This window comes from Hemitrygon akajei, chromosome 25, assembly GCF_048418815.1.
Source record: "Hemitrygon akajei chromosome 25, sHemAka1.3, whole genome shotgun sequence".
NCBI classification, from domain to species: domain Eukaryota; kingdom Metazoa; phylum Chordata; class Chondrichthyes; order Myliobatiformes; family Dasyatidae; genus Hemitrygon; species Hemitrygon akajei.
This window is the reverse complement of record NC_133148.1, coordinates 53203734-53221304: the sequence shown is the minus strand read 5'-3', so window position 1 is coordinate 53221304 and position 17571 is coordinate 53203734.

The following is a 17571-nucleotide window of genomic DNA, read 5'->3' as shown; positions in this document are numbered from 1 at the left end:
CAGGCGATTGGGGCTGAGAGGAATATTGGATCAGCCATGATGAAAGGCAAGGCAGCCTCAATAGGCCAAATGGCCTAATTCTGCTACTATGCCTTATGGTATCAAAGACAAAAAGAGCATCAAACCTTGGCATTCAGGATGCGAGATGCAATGTCCACAGCTGCCGCTGTCACCAGAACTGTCTCCCTGGCAAGTGTCAGCAGAAACAAGGGACACAACTTCAAATTAGATTCAGGCCTCTCAGAAATACAGAATCACATGATCACAAAAAAACAAGTTGCATTTAATCATCCATGTCATTTCTGAACAACAGCAACAAGGTACTTGGTCAATGACCAACACTTTGGTCGAAGTGGTGAGTTTTAATGACTGTATTAAACAAGAGTAATGGAAGTCAGGATCTTTCCCCATAAGCGTGGAGCTAGGCAGCAATGTCCAGCATGGAACAACAACCAGGAAGCTCAGTGAACTGGTCTTTGGGTACTGCCTCCGGGTGATATTACTCAAGATACATTAAGGAATACAACAATTCCCCAAACCGACTGCCTCCGGGTGACACTTGCTATGAGGCTTTGTTGTGTTGTAGTTCAGGAGAAATGGGAAATGGACTGGCCATTTCAATCACAGTTCCCCCACCCTGAACAAAAATTCATCTCTAACAATTACACTGTATTGTTCTTGATGAAAAGCCCCTTGGCAGAGTTACTGGAGTGGGAGCAGCTGTCAGTGCTGGTAAAATTACCATAAATGTGTGGCCTCTTTAGATACCTCAGACTTGGAGTGGAAGTCGCAACGTCATACTCGATCCCTAAGGACAGCCTCAGAAGAAAGAAGAAAAAGAAAAAGCAGGTTGTGAATTTGGTGAGAGTGATAAGTGATTGCGGGGGTGGAGGGAGGAATATTAAATTGCAATTTGAGTGAGCTTCGATGAGATTAAGTCTAACTTTCACAGTATTTGACATTTTCTTTTAAAATAAAAGCCCATTTAGTCCACAGAATCTATGCCAGCTCTCAGAGAGAGCACTTTGAGCAATTCCATTCCCCATATTTTCCTATCAACTATTTTCTTTCCCATACCCACTAACACCCACCAGAGTCTCCTGCCACCACTTACACCAAGGGAAATATGGAGTGTCCAATTCACCAACTGAACAGCAGCTCTTTGGAATGTGGGAGGAAACAAAAGTACCTGGGAGAAACCAACATATCTCACAAAGAGAACAAGCTTGAACCTGGCTCACAGGAGCCATGAGATGGCTACACAAATTGCAGCACCAATGGTGTTTGGTGTGTATGAAGAAAAACTTAGATCAGACTTAAAATTTGTTATAAATAGTGACAGGTTGTGCCACAGTCTTGCTAAACAGCAAGACTGCTCCAAGTGAAGTTGTTTAAGAGTACAGGTTGAAACTTGCTAGTCAAGCAGCCTTGGGACCTGATTGGTATTGAGTCACAGAAAAATTGCCTCCAATCATCATCTTCGGAGCAGCAGAACTGTTCTTCCCAAGCCGCAGAGGTCGGTGTTGGGAACACTTCTTTTTACGCTGTATAGAAATGATTTAGATGATGGAATAGATGGATTTGTTACCAGGTTTACAAATGATACGAAGATTGGTGGAGGGGCAGGTAGTGTTGAGGAAACAGGCAGGATGCTGGACTTGGACATATTAGGAGAATGGGCAAGAAAGTGGCAAATGAAATACAATGTTGGAAAATGCATGGTCATGCACTTTGGTAGTGGTGATAGATGTGTGGACTATTTTCACAATGAGGAGAAAATCCAGGAAACTAGATGCAGAAGGACTTGGGAGTCCTTGTGCAGAACACCCTGAAAGTTAACTTGCAGGTTGAGCTGGTGGTGAGGAAGGCAAATACCATGTTAGCATTCATTTCAAGAGGTCTAGGATACAAGAGCAGGGGTGTGATGCTGAGGCTTTATAAGGCACTGGTGAGACCTCGCCTTGAGTATTGTGAACAGTTTAGGTCTCCTCATCTTAGAAAAGACATGTTGTCATTAGACAGGGTCCAGAGGAAGTTCACAAGGATGATTCCAGGAATGAAAGGGTTATCATACAAGGAACGTTTGATGGCTCTGGGTCTGTACTTGCTGGAATTCAGAAAGATGAGGGGGGGGGGGGTATCTCATTAAAACCTTTCGAATGTTGAAAATGGATCAACCAAGAGGTGAAGCAGACTCGATGGGCCAAAATGGCATAATTCTACTGCTATATCTTATGGTTTCAATGGAGCAGTTCTGAGGGTTAAGAGCAATTTCAAAAAAAGGGGTAGATTAGGATTAGTCAGCAAGGCTGTGTGTGTGGGAGATTATGTCTCATGAATTTCCTCCATTTCGTCCCTGCTCCAGCTTCCATAGGACCATACGGTTTCTCTCTTTCTGTTCTCATTTGTTCATTCCTCATCTATCAGGGCATAGTAGTTTAGTAAGAATGGCTCCACACTCTGTGTGGGATGTGGGAAGTCTGGGAGACCTCCAGTCTCCCAGCTAAACACATCTGCACCAGGTGCACCGAGTTGCAGCAACTGAGAGAATGTATTAAGGAACTGGAGTTGCAACTCGCTGACCTTCGACTCATACGGGAGAATGAGGAGGTGATAGACAGGAGCTACAGGGATGTAATTACCCCAAAGTTGCAGGAGAAAGGTGACTGTCCGGAGAAGGGGGGGAGTGCACAGCCTGTGCAGAGAACACCTGTGGGTGTCCCACTGAATAATAAGTATATCTTTAGATACTGTTGGGGGGGGGGGGGGAGGCAAACTGACCAAGCCTCTGACATTGAGTCTGATGATGAAGCTCAGAAGAGCAAAGGGGTGAAGAGGACTGCAGTGTTGATAGGAGATTCCTTGGTCAGAGGAACAGAGGTGAGGTTCTATGGGTGTGATAGAGACACACAGATGGTATGTTGCATCCCTGCTGCCAGGATCAGGGATGTCTCAGACTGTCAACATGGCAATCGCAAGGGTGAGTGTGAGCAGCCAGAAGTCTTTGTTATGAGACACTCCCAACCACACCAGCTTCTGGGCTTTAAATGCACTGGCACTCTGGAGGACGGATAGCTGGCTCAGGTTCAGGATGGTCCCACTAATTGGTAATCCTGGTTTTAGTGCCAAGAATTGACTATTTAACAAACGGCTGAATAGATGTTTGGTGCTCAATTGTAAGCCTACTCGTGATATCATCTGGAGGAACTCAGCAGGCCAAGCAGCATCTCTGGAAAGGAGTACAGTCAACGTTTCAGGCTGGGACCCTTCATCAGGTTCTAGACATATCCAGCAACAGACTGTGGATTTGCAGATGAAGATAGATACTTTATTGATCCCAAAGGAATTTACAGCATCACACTAGCATTACAAGTGCAGATATAAATACTATAAATGGAAAGAATAAAAAATAAGTTCCTTCAAACAGTCTAACAGGAGAGGGTCATCATTTCCCCAGCTATAGGCTGACTCTTTATAGAGCCCAATGGCCGAGGGTAAGAATGACCTCATATAGCACTGTTTACAGCAGCACACTTGTCTCAGTCTATTACTAAAAGTGCTCCTCTGTTCAGCCAAGGTGGTATGCAGAGGGTGAAAAACATTGTCCAGAATTGCCAAGATTCTCCGTAGGGACCCTTGTTCTATCACAGCTCCAGTGTATCCAGTTTGACTCTTATAACAGAGCCAGTCACCCGTTAGCATCACCCGTGTTGATGTCATTGCCCCAGGACACCAGCCCAGAAAAGATTGTACTGGCAACACAGACTGGTAGAACTTGTGAAGGAGAAGCCTGCGTACTCCAAAGGATCTCACTCTCCTCAGGAAGTAGAGGCCACTCTGGCCATTCTTGTGGAAGACATTAGTTTCTACATTATTGACTCTCCGCTCATACCCCTGATCCTTGGGTATCCTTGGCTGTCCCAGCATAACCCATCCATGAAATGAATGGAGGGGGGAATCATTGTTTGGTCCAATCATGTTAAGACAGTTTCTCTGTGGCATGGTGTTCCAAGACCCAGACTCTCCTGTGACCAACGAACAATAAGGTGGCAGCCTCAGACCTTCTGGAGGCCTCGTCCTCCACTCAAGAATGGATAAGCTGCTTCCAGCCAATGGGCCTGTCTGAGTCCCGACACTCTCTAGTCGGGATCCCACAGGAACTAGAGAGAGGGAATCTCTAGTTCAGGAGAGGACCAAAGAGATGCCCAAACAGTCTGGGGAACTTGCAGACAAGCTTAAGGAATCCAGCCACCAGGTCTCAAGGAAGAGAAAAGACTGCTTTACATAGAACCACAAGAACTATTTCCAAGAGGGAAAGAACCCTCTGAAATGCCTCACTGCCGTCGCCTGAGGATTCAGATGGAGATTCGGACTCTGATTTGCCTCATTTCCATGAATGAGCTTTAAGCCTAGGGAGGGTTCTCTGAGGTCGGTTGAATCTCCCCTGGTGCCTAAGAAGACTCAGGAGTCATTCTCACAGGAAGGTCAGGAGGAGAAAGAAGCAACAAAAAGGTCAAAATCCCTTCATCCTATAAGGACCTGGCCTTTGGCAAGAGAAAGGCCTTGAGTCTTCCCCTGCACTGACCCTACGACTGTGCAATAGACCTGCTGCCCAGTACTTGTCCCACACAGGGTCAATTGTACGTGCTGTCAGGCCCAGAGAGAAGCGTAATGGAAGAGTATATTATGGAGGCTGTTGCCATGGGCTTCATTCAGCCCTCCATCTTATCCGCCTGTGCAGTCCTCTTCTTCGTACAAAAGAAGGATGGGAGCCTGCGGCCATGCATTGATTAAACCGCATGATGGCCAAAAATCACTACCCCCTACCATTCATGATTATGGCCTTTTAGATGCTCCAAGGAGCCAGTGTGTTCTCAAAACTAAACCTACAGATGCATACAATCTGGTCCATGCTGGGGAAGGCGATGAGTGAAAAACTGCATTCAATATACCGATGGGGCATGGCGAGTATCTGCTTTTGCCTTTCAGCCTTTTGAATGCTCCAGCCATATTCCAGGCCATTATAAACGACATGCTCCAGGATACTCTCAATAATTATGCCTTTGTCGACTTGAATGATATCACAATCTTCTCAGACCCATGGAGGAGAACGTTGTTTACGTCAGGGACATTTTAAAGAGTCTTGTAGAGCATGAACTTTATGTCAAGTTGGAGAAGTCCAAGTTTCACGTGACGACTATTTCATTTTTGGGGTTTGTCATCTCCAGTGGCAATCACAAGATGGACTCTACCAAGACCCAGGGAGGGATTGGCCACCATCACCTAGCATCAATCAAGTCCAACGATTCTTGGGGTTTGCAAACTTTAGCTCAGTGGTGGCTCCACTGATGTCACTATTTAAGAATTCTATGGACCCTTTCGTCTGAATTACTGATGCAGAGGCTGCTTTTATTGAGCTTAAACACCAGTTCACAACAGGCCCCATTTTGGTTTATCCTAAGCCGGACTTACTCTTCGTCATGGAGGTGGACGCCTCAGACATTGGAGTGGGTGCCATCTTGTCTCAACGCTCACCTTCGAACGGTAAACTGCACCCGTGTGCATTCTTCCCTAGGCGGCTATCCCTGGCAGAGTGGAGATATGACAACAGAAATCAGGAGCTCCTTCCAGTTAAGTTAGTTTTGGAGTGATGGTGTCACTGATTCGAGGGAGCCAGGAACCCTTTTATCATTTGGACTGACCACAAGAACTTGGCTTAGATTCAGGAGGCCAATAGGCTGAATTCCAGGCAGGCCAGGTGATTTTTGTTCTTTAACCACTTTGAATTCATCCCGACCATTCGACCGAGGTCAAAGAACCAGAAACCAGATGCCATGTCCCATGAGTTTGATGAATCGGAACGAGAAGAACAGCTGAACACCATTTTGCCCCAAGTGGGGTGGATATGGCAATTTGTTGTGGAATCGATGCTTTTGTTCATGAGGCCCAAGCACAAGAGGGGATTTCTGAGAATGGCCTCTGGGTCAGCTGTTTGTCCCAAGTTCCGTCTGGTTCCAGATACTCCAATGGGGACATGCGTCAAGATTGACCACACTGCCAGGGATTGGCAGGACCCTCAAGTTTAACAAGAGGAGGTATTGGTGGCCCAGAATGATGAAAGAGGTTTGGCAGTACATGTAGGCAAGTGAGGTTGGCATCCAGAACAAGGAGACCCGTACCTGATCTCAAGAGCCCCTCCACCCCTAGCTGTTCCAGAAAGATGTTGTGCACACATCTCCATGGACTTTGTCACGGGCCTCCCGCCATCTGAGGGAAAGTTGGTCAACATGGTAATTGTTGATCGGTTTTCATAAGTCCACAAGTTCATTGCCTTGGAAAAGCTACTGTCTGCAGTGGAGAAGGCCCAAATTTTCCTGGTCCTGGTCTTCAGGATCCACAGATTCCTGGTGGACATTGTCGAGGATTGTGGTCCACGATACATCTCACTTTTCTGGTGGTCATTCTGTAAACTGAAAGGGGCAACAGCAAGCCTTTCCTCTGGGTCAAAGGTCACACAGTGAGAACCAACAAAGATTTAGAATGTACCCTAAGTTGCCTGGCCTCGGAAAAACCTGATGAGTGGTGTGATTATTTGATGTGGGCAGAGTTCACCCAGAACACCTTACAGCATTCGGCACATGGGATGTCATAGTTTGAGTGCCAGTTTGGTTATCCTCCGCCTCTCTTTCCAGAACAGGAGGCCGAGGTTGGGGTCCCTGTGGCCAAAGATTTCATCCAATGTTGCAAGCAGAAATGGATTAGGGCAAGAAAAATTATTCTGGCCTCTACCCAGAGGGCAAAGACCAAGGCAACCTAAAGAAGGAGACGGTCCCACTTTACACCAGGGCAACAGGTTTGGATGTCCAATCATGATTTGCATCTCTGGGTGGAATCTGGAAGTTGGTGAGCAAGTTCCCTGGACCCATCAAAGTCCTGAGGAAAGTAAACCCGGTGGCTTATAACTTGCATCTCCCCAAGACCCTAAAGATCAATCCCAGCTTCCACATCTCTAAATTAAAACCTGTCTGCATAAACCCCTTATCCCCAGAAGCAACAGTCCTGCCACCACCCAGGTTTATTGAAGGGGAACAGGTCTTCATGCTGAAGAAAAGATATTTAGATTCGCGTACTGTTCAGGGTGTTCTGCAATATCTCATGGTCTGGGAAGGATTCGGACCTGAGGCAAGGTGCTAGGTGCCTGAAAGATATATCTTAGATCCGGCCCTCATCCACGATTATCATCACAATCATCAGTCTTGGTACATATTGGCACCAATGACATAGGTAGACAAGGGGAAATGATCCTGAGGAGAGATTTTAGGATTCAAGGTAGAAACTGAGAAACAGGACCTCCAGGGTAGTAATCTCTGGATGGCTGACTGTGCCACATGGCAATGAAGGTCAGAATTGGATGACCTGGATGGTGAATACCTGGCTGAGGAACTGGTGCAGGGGCAGAGGTATAGATATATGGATCATTGAGTCTCTTCTGGCGATGGTATAACCTGTACAAAAGGGACAAGTTACACCTGAACCTGAGGAGGTCCAATAGCCTTGCAGGCAGATTGGTTATTCTGGACTGCGTGTTGTACAATGAACTGGAATTGTTCAGACAGCTTCAGGTAAAAGGATCCCTCGGAGTAAGTGATCACAATGATCAAATTCAGCCTGAAATTGGGATTAGGAAGCTTTTAAAAACCAACAGAGGGTAACTAAACAAGTCAGTAAGAAGATTAAGATGGAATACAAAAGTAAGCTTGCCAATAATATTAAAGAGGACATCAAAAGTGTCTTCTGAAACGTGAAGTGTAAAAGAGAGAAGAGAGTAGATATCAGAGCACTTGAAAATGATGCTGGGAACGTAGAAATGGGGGACAATGTAATGACGGATGAACGGAATAAATATTTTTCATCAGTCTTCACTGGGGAAAACACCAGCAGTTTGGTAGGAGCGCCAGGTGTCAGTGGTCATGAAATGTGTGAAGCTACCATTACTATGGAGAAGATTCTTGCGAAACTGAAAGGTCTGAAGGTAGATAAGTCACTGAAGCTGAAGTCACCTTCCGTGTCTCTCTGGTGACTTTGTTCACAGTCACAACAAGGGTTTTACCTGTGATGGGCTGGTCTGTAACCATGACTTTTTCTAAGCTTTTCCATTCAAAGGTGCTTCCATAACAGCCCATGATACAATCCATACCCTCCCAGTGGTTCCCGTCCCCACTACTCTCCTCTGCACCTCTCTCCCTTTAGTTTGTGCTCCACCTTCCTCTCCTATCAGATTCTATTATCTTCAGCCTTTTGTCACTCCCATACTCACCTACCACTTTCTAGCACTGTTCCCATCATTCCATTCCTCATCTGCCTGACAACCCACTCACCTCGAGGCACCTATCCCGACAGCACTTGCTCTACCCCTTCCCTCACCTCTTCACACCGGTCATTTCCCGTCTGTCTTTCAGTCCACATGAATGTTCTCAACACGCAACATCACACCTCCACTTCCACTCGATATAGAGCTTAGTGTTTGGATATCAGATGCCTCCATTCTATCAGGAGGAAGATGACTGCAACTTCTATTAAGCATCGTTTTATTTAAAACATCAGAAAATGTGACTAACAAGCGGCAAATTCACTCCCAAAGTTCCCTGAAGTTCAGAGATGCAGTATGGAAAGAATAAATTAACAGGGAACGACTGGTAAACATCACCACTAGGTGCAGGTGTAAACCTGTAGTGCTTTTGTTCCCAAACGTTTCTCTGTTTAACCTTGACAATTTTTCAGCTTTGCTGAAACATCCCCTTTAACTTCATGAACCAAATGGACCTTTCTGAAAATTTTCATGCTCTTCGACCACCTACACCCCCTCCCTCCAGACCGAAAAAAAAAGACCAATGATAGGGCAATCCTTACGATGGTTCTGTGTGTACACCAATGGAGATAAAAGGGAGGGTGAGAACATGCAGACCTCCAACCAATAGAGACCGACTGTCTGCTTGTTTTTCTATCGATTGATAGATGGGCGGGAGGACCATCAGGCCTTTTGACCAATGGTGGCAGAGATAGAAACAGGTAGGTGGGAGGTTCGGTTCAGTGTCTGCCTGACTCTGATCTGGTGTTTCCCTTCTCTGACTTCCTTCAGCAAACAGCCTACGGTGGGAATGTCCTGTCCATGTTTATATCCCTACACTCTCAAAAACATCCTCTCCGCATCTTCTGGGCCTTTCATGCCCTGGAATAGATGAGAAAGTTTCAGGTAAAGGAGCCAGTTATAATAATATGATAGAACTGGATGGACTTCCGGGTCATCAAGGGAATGGCGGCGTACAGAGAAGTCACTCAACAAAAAAGAAGGTAAACTGCCCCAAAGCTAAAATTAGACAAATATTTAAAATTGAATAACTATATTAATAAAAGGGGCAAGGATGTTGTCGAAGAACAAGAGTAAAAAGTCCGCTCAGAAGGTTGATAAAAACAAAGAGACGCAGGGAGACGACGGGCCTAGCTCCCCCACAGCTAGCCAAGGCAGAGATAATGAGGAAGAATCGGTGAATTTGACTTTGATTCTCAGAGAGATTCGTGAGTTCCGACAAGATAACAGCAAACAGTTGGAAGATATTAAAGGAGAAATGGTAACCACTAATTTGAGGTTAGACGAAGCCGAAGCGAAGATTGTAGCGACTGAGGAGAGGCTGCAAAAAGCAGAGGAAGTGATAGAAATAATGCTAAAGCTGCAAGAGCAGCTCCAGTGGAAGCTAACAGACCAAGAAAGCCACTCGAGAAGGGAAAATATGAGGATCTACGGAGTTCCCGAAGGAGCTGAAGGTAAACCCGGATTGAGGATTCCCTTCATGGAGAAGCTGCTTAGAGAGAATCTTGATATACCGGACGCAAAAGACCTACGGATTGAAAGGGCTCACCGTGCATTAGCTCCGCTGCCCTTGGCAGGCGCCCATCACAGATCAATTGTAGTCAGATTCCTCAGCTACAGAATGAAGGAAGAGGTGATTAAACGTGCATGGCAAAAGAAAGGTTTCATGTTGAGCAACTGTAAAATCAGTTTAGACCACAATTACGCACAGGAGATCCTTGCCAGTCGGAAGGAATATGCGGAAACACGGAGACTCCTGAAGGAAAACAATATCAGATTCCAGACCCTGCATCCAGCTCGGTTAAGAGTCTTTTACAACGAAGAGATAAAAACCTGCGCTACAGTAGAAGAGGCAACGTTGGACATGGCGGACCGAGGACTACCTCTAAAAGTTATCACCCAACCGGAGTCGTTACTGGAGAGAATTCGGCAAAAGTCATGGCAGTCAGCGCGGGGAGGATGCTACACCAGAACCAGAGTGTCAAGTTAGAAGGAAAAGCTGCAAATATTCAGATGTGAACATATAGAGAATATAGATTAATTAAGAGAAATGACTGAAAAAAGTAAATCGGACTTGAAGGTAGAATGAAAGTTGGTAACTGAAAATAAACTAGACAGAATAACTTGAATATAACAATATGGTCGAGACATAAAAAGGAGAGAATTCTCTATGATTATTCACACTGCAGGGCGCCCTCTGACACAGGGTGAAGATAGAGGTATTCCCTCTGACATGAGGCAGGTTGGTGCTCAGGCCTCATTGTTGGAAGTCGGGAAAAATTTTCAAATGTTATTTGTTCAAAAATGTCTAGGGTGTGGTTGTATGTTTTGGTTTATTGTTGAGAAGGGATTGCTTACTGTTTGGTTAGAAAAGGAGAGTTTTTTTATTAGAGAAAAATGCAAACTGCACTGGTAAAAATAATTTCCTATAATGTTAATGGGGTTTTGAATCCAATTAAGAGAAATAAGATTATGTCTAAATTGGAAAAAAGAGAGGGCACAAATAGTTTTCCTTCAGGAAACACACATGAGCCAATCTGAACATGTAAAATTAAAAAGAATGGGTTTTAAGCATGTATTTTATTCATCATATAAATTGAGCCACAAGAGAGTGGTAGCAACTTTAATATCAAGTGCTCTTAATTCTGAACATATTTCAGAGACTAAAGACAAGGATGGACGATTTGTAAGAATTACAGGAAGAATAGAAGATACAGAAATAACATTGCTGAATGTTTATGCTCCACCAGGTTGTGAATGGTCATTCTATAGGCACATTTTTGACTTAATGGTCAATTCTCAAAGGGTAGTAATCTGTGGAGCAGATTTTAATATTAGGTTAAATCCTGCAATAGGTTCTTCAAGAATAGTCACTCAAAATAATTCTTTGACTAGGAAAGTGAATTCATTGATGGAGGAGCTGGGAATTATAGATGTGTGGAGGGAATTACACCCCCGCCCCCTAGTTAAGATTATACACATTATTCTTTCCCTCATTCAGCTTATTCAAGGATAGACTATATTTTAGATTTAACATAGATAGACTCAGGATAAAAGACTGTAATATTGCAACAATTGATTTGTCGGATCATAGCCCAATCTCTATGTCCCTAATCCTGGAAAGGACAATGAGGAAAATACTATGGTTAAATTCACATATACTCAATAATCCAGAAGTAATGGAGAGATTAAGGGGAGAAATTAAAGAATATCTAGACCTTAATGACACGGGGGAAACATCACCAATGATCTTATGGGATGCATTAAAAGCTGTACTGAGAGGAAAGATTATTTCCATAACCACTCACACGAAAAAATTCAATGCACAAAAATTAGCAGACCTTCAAGGAAAATTAAAACAACTTCAAGTTGTAGATAGCAATAAAATTAATTCTAATTTAAAACAGGAAATTAAGAAATTGCAAAGTGAAATTGATATTTATACATTCGAAACTCAAAGAAATTTTCTTTACTTGACAAAAGAATTATGAAGTAGGAGGTAAATCAGCTAGATTATTAGCATATAAATTACGTAAACAACAAGCAGATAATACAATTTACAAAATAAAGAATCCAAATACAAAGCTGGTGGAGAGCACAATAAGGAAAATTCAAGAGAGTTTTGAAACATATTATTGAGAACTGTACTCTCAACCCCTGGCCTCAAATGAGACCTATATAGACACTTTAACGAATTCTTTAGATCTACCCAGGCTCACAGATTTACAAAACAAATGCCTATTAGCACCAGTAACTGCCAAAGAACTGAACGTGGCCATCTCTAGATTAAAGACCGGAAAGTCTCCAGGTTCTGATGGGTTTACCTCAGAGTGGTACAAATCGCTGAAGTCACAGTTAGTCCCATTGCTACTTAACACCTTTAATTGGATATTACAGAGAGGAGAAATTCCACCTTCCTGGAGAGAAGTGATTATTTCAGTTATTCCTAAAGAGGGTAAAGATAAACTAGAATGTGGCAATTACCAGCCAGTCAGCGTTCTTAATTTGGATTACAAACTATTTACATCTATATTAGCACACAGACTGGAGAAGTTTTTACCTGGCCTCATCCACTTAGACCAGACTGGATTTATTCAACAAAGACAAACTCAGGACAACATAAGGAGAACTTTACACATGCTAGAACAGGTTACTAAGAGTGGGACAGAGACAATGATAGTGGGGCTAGATGCTGAGAAAGCTTTTGATTCAGTTAGTTGGGCATTCCTATATAGAGTGTTAGGAAGATTTGGCTTTCAAGAAAAGTTTATTAAAGTAATCCAGACATTATATGACAGTCCCACAGCGCGAATTAAGATAAATAGGGACCTCTCTCACTCCTTTATTTTAGAGAGAGGAACTAGACAGGGATGCCCAATTTCTCCTCTCCTTTTTGTGCTATACATTGAACCACTTGACCAACTAATAAGACAGAGCGAAATTGTAAAAGGTATTAAGGTGGCAGGGATTGAACAGAAAGTGGCGTTATTCGCAGATGACATTTTAGTTTATCTGAGTGAACCAGAAAAATCATTTATAGGATTATTTACACTGTTGGATGAGTTCGGGAAAGTATCAGGTTATAAAATAAATGTAAAGAAAACGCAGGTTATGTCCCTAAATTATACAGTATCCAGAAAACTGCAGGATACATATGATCTTGAGTGGGAAGCTAAATCATTAAAATATTTAGGAATAAGCCTGCCAAAGGATCTTTCAACGTTATCACAGGTAAATTATGGGCCATTAATTTCAAAGATAAAAGCAGATATACATAGATGGAATTTTATACCCTTTTAAAATTTAAATTCAAGGATAAATACTATAAAAATGAATATTCTCCCTCGGTTATTCTATCTTTTCCGGACTTTACCTGCAGAGGTGGATGATAATCAATTCAGGGAATGGGACAAATGGATTTCCCGCTTCATCTGGCAAGGAAAGAAACCTAGAATTCGATATAACACCTTATAAGTTAGGGAAGGAATGAAGAGGAATGGCACTTCCTTGCTTGAGAAATTATTTTTATACCTCACAGATAACCCCTCTGTTATACTGGTGTAATAAGGAATATAAGGCTAGATGGAAGGAAATAGAATTTGGATTGATTGACAGTTTTCCTCTACAGGCCTCAATAGCTGACAAAGGATTAATAGCCCAATTGGAAAAGTCTAAAAACAGCTGGATAAATCTTACATTAAAAGTATGGCAGAAGGTGGCTAATTCATGTGGAATTAATAACATGTTAAAACTTTTTAGATGGTGTGCATATGATACCGAATTTCTTCCCAACAGAGTAGATAAAAGATTTGAACTATGGATAAAGAAAGGGCTTACAACCTATCTCTCATTTACACAGAAAAGAGTATTACAAGTTTCCAATCCTTACAGGACCAGCATGGCCTAGAACATAATAACTTTTTTAGGTGCCTACAAATACGACATTATGTTAACCAGAGTTGTAGATATGCAGATTTATCAACAGTAGAATTAGAATTTTTCAAGATTCTGAATTCGGCTTACAGTTCAATGCCAAGTAAATGAATTTCTCGATTATACAATGTACTCTTACATGCTAAAAATGAAAACACATTGTATATTAAAGAGAAGTGGGAGAAAGAAGCGAGGTTGGTATTTTCAGAGGAGGTTTGGGGGAAAATATGCAGCTTTCAGTGGTCTTCGACTAACTCTTTGATTTGGAGAGAACATTGTTGGAAAAATATTATAAGATACTTCAAGACCCCATATCAGGAAAAATATAAAGACACAAACGTGATGGGTTGGAGAAGGTGTGGCTCCAAGGAGGCAAATCATATCCATAGTTTCTGGGATTGCCCTAAATTATGTTTATATTGGAAAGGTATTCATAGAACTTTAGGTCAGGTATTTAAGACCCAGATACCTCTGACCTTTGAGACGCTCTATTTGGGACATGTACTGTTTTTGGATCAGAAGAAAGGCATAAAGTTGCTACAGGTCCTCTTAGTGGCAAGTAAGAAATCAATCACCAGAAAGTGGCTAAGTCCTATATCACCTACATTAGAAGATTGGCATGAAATTATTTTGGAAATATTTAAAATGGGAAAGATCACCTACTCTTTGAGAATTCAAAAAGAAAAATTTATTCAAATTTGGAATAAATGGATTGAATTTATAACCCCAAAGCGAGCAGACTCTGGTTGACTCTCCTAATGATTTATACTGCTTTTCTCATCAACACAGTAATATTGCTAATGTAAGCACCCTTGGTTCGATAGTTTACTGTTTTATTTTGAAAATAGGGAATTAAAACAAGTAAAGGAAAAGATTTGGGAAAGGGGAAAAATATGGAAAAATTAAGTAAATAAGTACATAGGGATTGGATAACTATCTTTGGGGGTAGGAGCAAACATGAATGAGTTAGGATATAAAATCCTACAATGGTAGTTACATAGGATTACATATAATATTTTGGACCAGAAGTAATGGTTCAGAAGAGATACATTATTAATCCACTATTATTTCTATTTTTCTTAACAATTACTGTCATTGCTGAGTCTAATAGGGTGGAATTACAAGTACACATAATTATCTATTTAAGTGCCTTATTACCTTTTATATTATCTCAATGTGTACTTATGAATGTATTAAAAATTATAGATTAATATTAAATACATTTTTTTAAAAAAATATGATAGAAATCACTCTGCAATTTGAGAAGGAGAAGCTAAAGTCAGATGTCTATGTATTACAGTGGAGTAAAGGGAATTACAGAGGCATGCGAGGTGAGCTGGCCAAAATTAATTGGAAGGTGACATTCGCAGGGCTGATGATAGAGCAGCAATGACTGGAGTTTTTGGGAACAAATTGGAAGGCACAAGACAGATGCATCCCAAAGAGTAAGTAATCTAAAGGCAGACGATGCCAGGCAGCATCTATGAAAAAGAGTAAAGAAAACAATGTTTGGGACCAAGACACTTCATCAGTCTGATGACGGGTCTCGGCCCGAAAAGTTGACTGTTTACTCTTTTCCATAGATACTGCCTGGCCCACTGAGCTCCTCCAGTATTTTTTGTGTGTTACCTAAGAGCCCATGGTTATGACAGCAAAAGCTAAAAGCACAGATAGAACATTGGGTGATTGGCAGGAGGCAAAGAGATGGAACAAAGGGAGCTTGTACTGGTTGGCTGCCGGTGAATAGTGATGTTCCAGTAAGGTCTGTGTTGCGACTGTTTCTTTTCATGAAAAATGTCAATGATTTCAATAACAGAATTCATGGCTTTTTTGTCCAACTTTGAGGATGATACAAAAATTGATGGAGGGGCTGGTAGAGTTGAGCAATCAGAGAGGCTACAGAAAAACTTAAGACAGATTTGGAGAATAGGCAAAGTGGCAGATAGAACAAAGTGTTGAGAATTGTATGGTAATAACTTTGATAGAAGAAATAAGTGTGGACTATTTTCTAAATGGAAAGACAATTCAAAAATCTGAGATGCAAAGGAACTTGGGAGTCCTTCTGCAGGGTTCCATTAATGTAAATTTGCAGGTTGAATTGGTGGTGAGGAAGGCAAATGCAAAGTTTGCCTTCATCTCAAGAGGACAGAAGAACATAAGAAGCAGGAGTCGGCCATCAGGCCTGTCGAGCCTGCTCCACAATTCAATAAGATCATGGCTGATCTGTCCATGGACTCATCTCCATCTACCTGTCGTTTCCTCAGAACCCTTAATATCCCATCTATGCAAAAATAGAAACATAGAAACAGAGAAACATAGAAAACCTATAGCACAATATAGTCTCTTCAGCCCACAAAGCTGTGCTGGTCATGTCCTGAACTTAGAAATTACCCAGGGTTACCCATAGCCCACTATTTTTCTAAGCTCCATGTACATATGCAGGAGTCTCTTAAAAGACCCTATCGTATCTGCCTCCACCACCGCCAGCAGCAGCCCATTCCATGCACTCACCACTCTCTGCGAAAAAAATTACCCCTGACCTTTCCTCTGTACTTACTTCCAAGCACCTTAAAACCATGCCCTCTTGTGCTAGCCATTTCAGTCCTGGGAAAAAGCCTCTGACTATCCACATGATCAAAGCCTCTCATCATTTTATACACCTCTATCAGGTCACTTCTCATCCTCTGTCGCTCCAAAGAAGAAAGGTCGGGTTCACTCAACCTATTCTCATAAGGCATGCTCCCCAATCCAGGTAACATCCTTGTAAATCTCCTCTGCAGCCTTTCTATGGTTTCCCCATCCTTCCTGTAGTGAGGCAACCAGAACTGAGTACAGTACTCCAAGTGGGGTCTGACCAGGGCCCCATATAGCTGCAACATTACCTCTCGGATCCTAAATTCAATCCCATGATTGATGAAGGCCAATGCACTGTATGCCTTCTTAACAACAGAGTTAAACTGTGCAGCAGCTTTGTGTGTCCATTGGACTTGGACCCCTAGATCCCTCTGCCAAGAGTCTTACCATTAATACTATATCCTTCCATTATATTTGACCTACCAAAGTAAACCACTTCACACTTATCTGGGTTGAACTCCATCTGCCACTTCTCAGCCCAGGTTTGCATCCTATCAATGTCCCACTGTAACCTCCGACAGCCCTCCACACTATCCACAACACCCCCAACCTTTGTGTCATCAGCAAATTTACTATCCCATCCCTCCACTTCCTCATCCAGGTCATTTATAAAAATCACAAAGAGTAGTGGTCCCAGAACAGTTCCCTGAGGCACTCCACTGGTGACCGACCTCCATGCAGAATATGATCCATGTACAAGCACGCTTTGCCTTCTGTGGGCAAGCCAGTTCTGGATCCACAAAGCAATGTCCCATTGGATCCAATGCCTCCTTACTTTCTCAATAAGCCTTGCATGGGGTACGTTATCAAATGCCTTGCTGAAATCCATATACATGACATCTACTGCTCTATCTTCATTAATGCGTTTAGACACATCCTCAAAAAATTAAATCAAAAAAATCTATTCAAACTTGCTTTAAATATATTTACTGAGGGAGCCTCCACTGCTTCATTGGGCAGAGAATTCCACAGATTCAACACTCTCTGGGAAAAGCAGTTCCTCCTCATCTCCGTCTTATCTCTACTTCCCCAAATCTTGAAGCCATATCTTCTTGTTCTAGTCTCACCTAACAGTGGAAACAACTTTCCTGCTTCTATCTTATCAATCCCTTTCATAATTTTATACGCTTCCACAA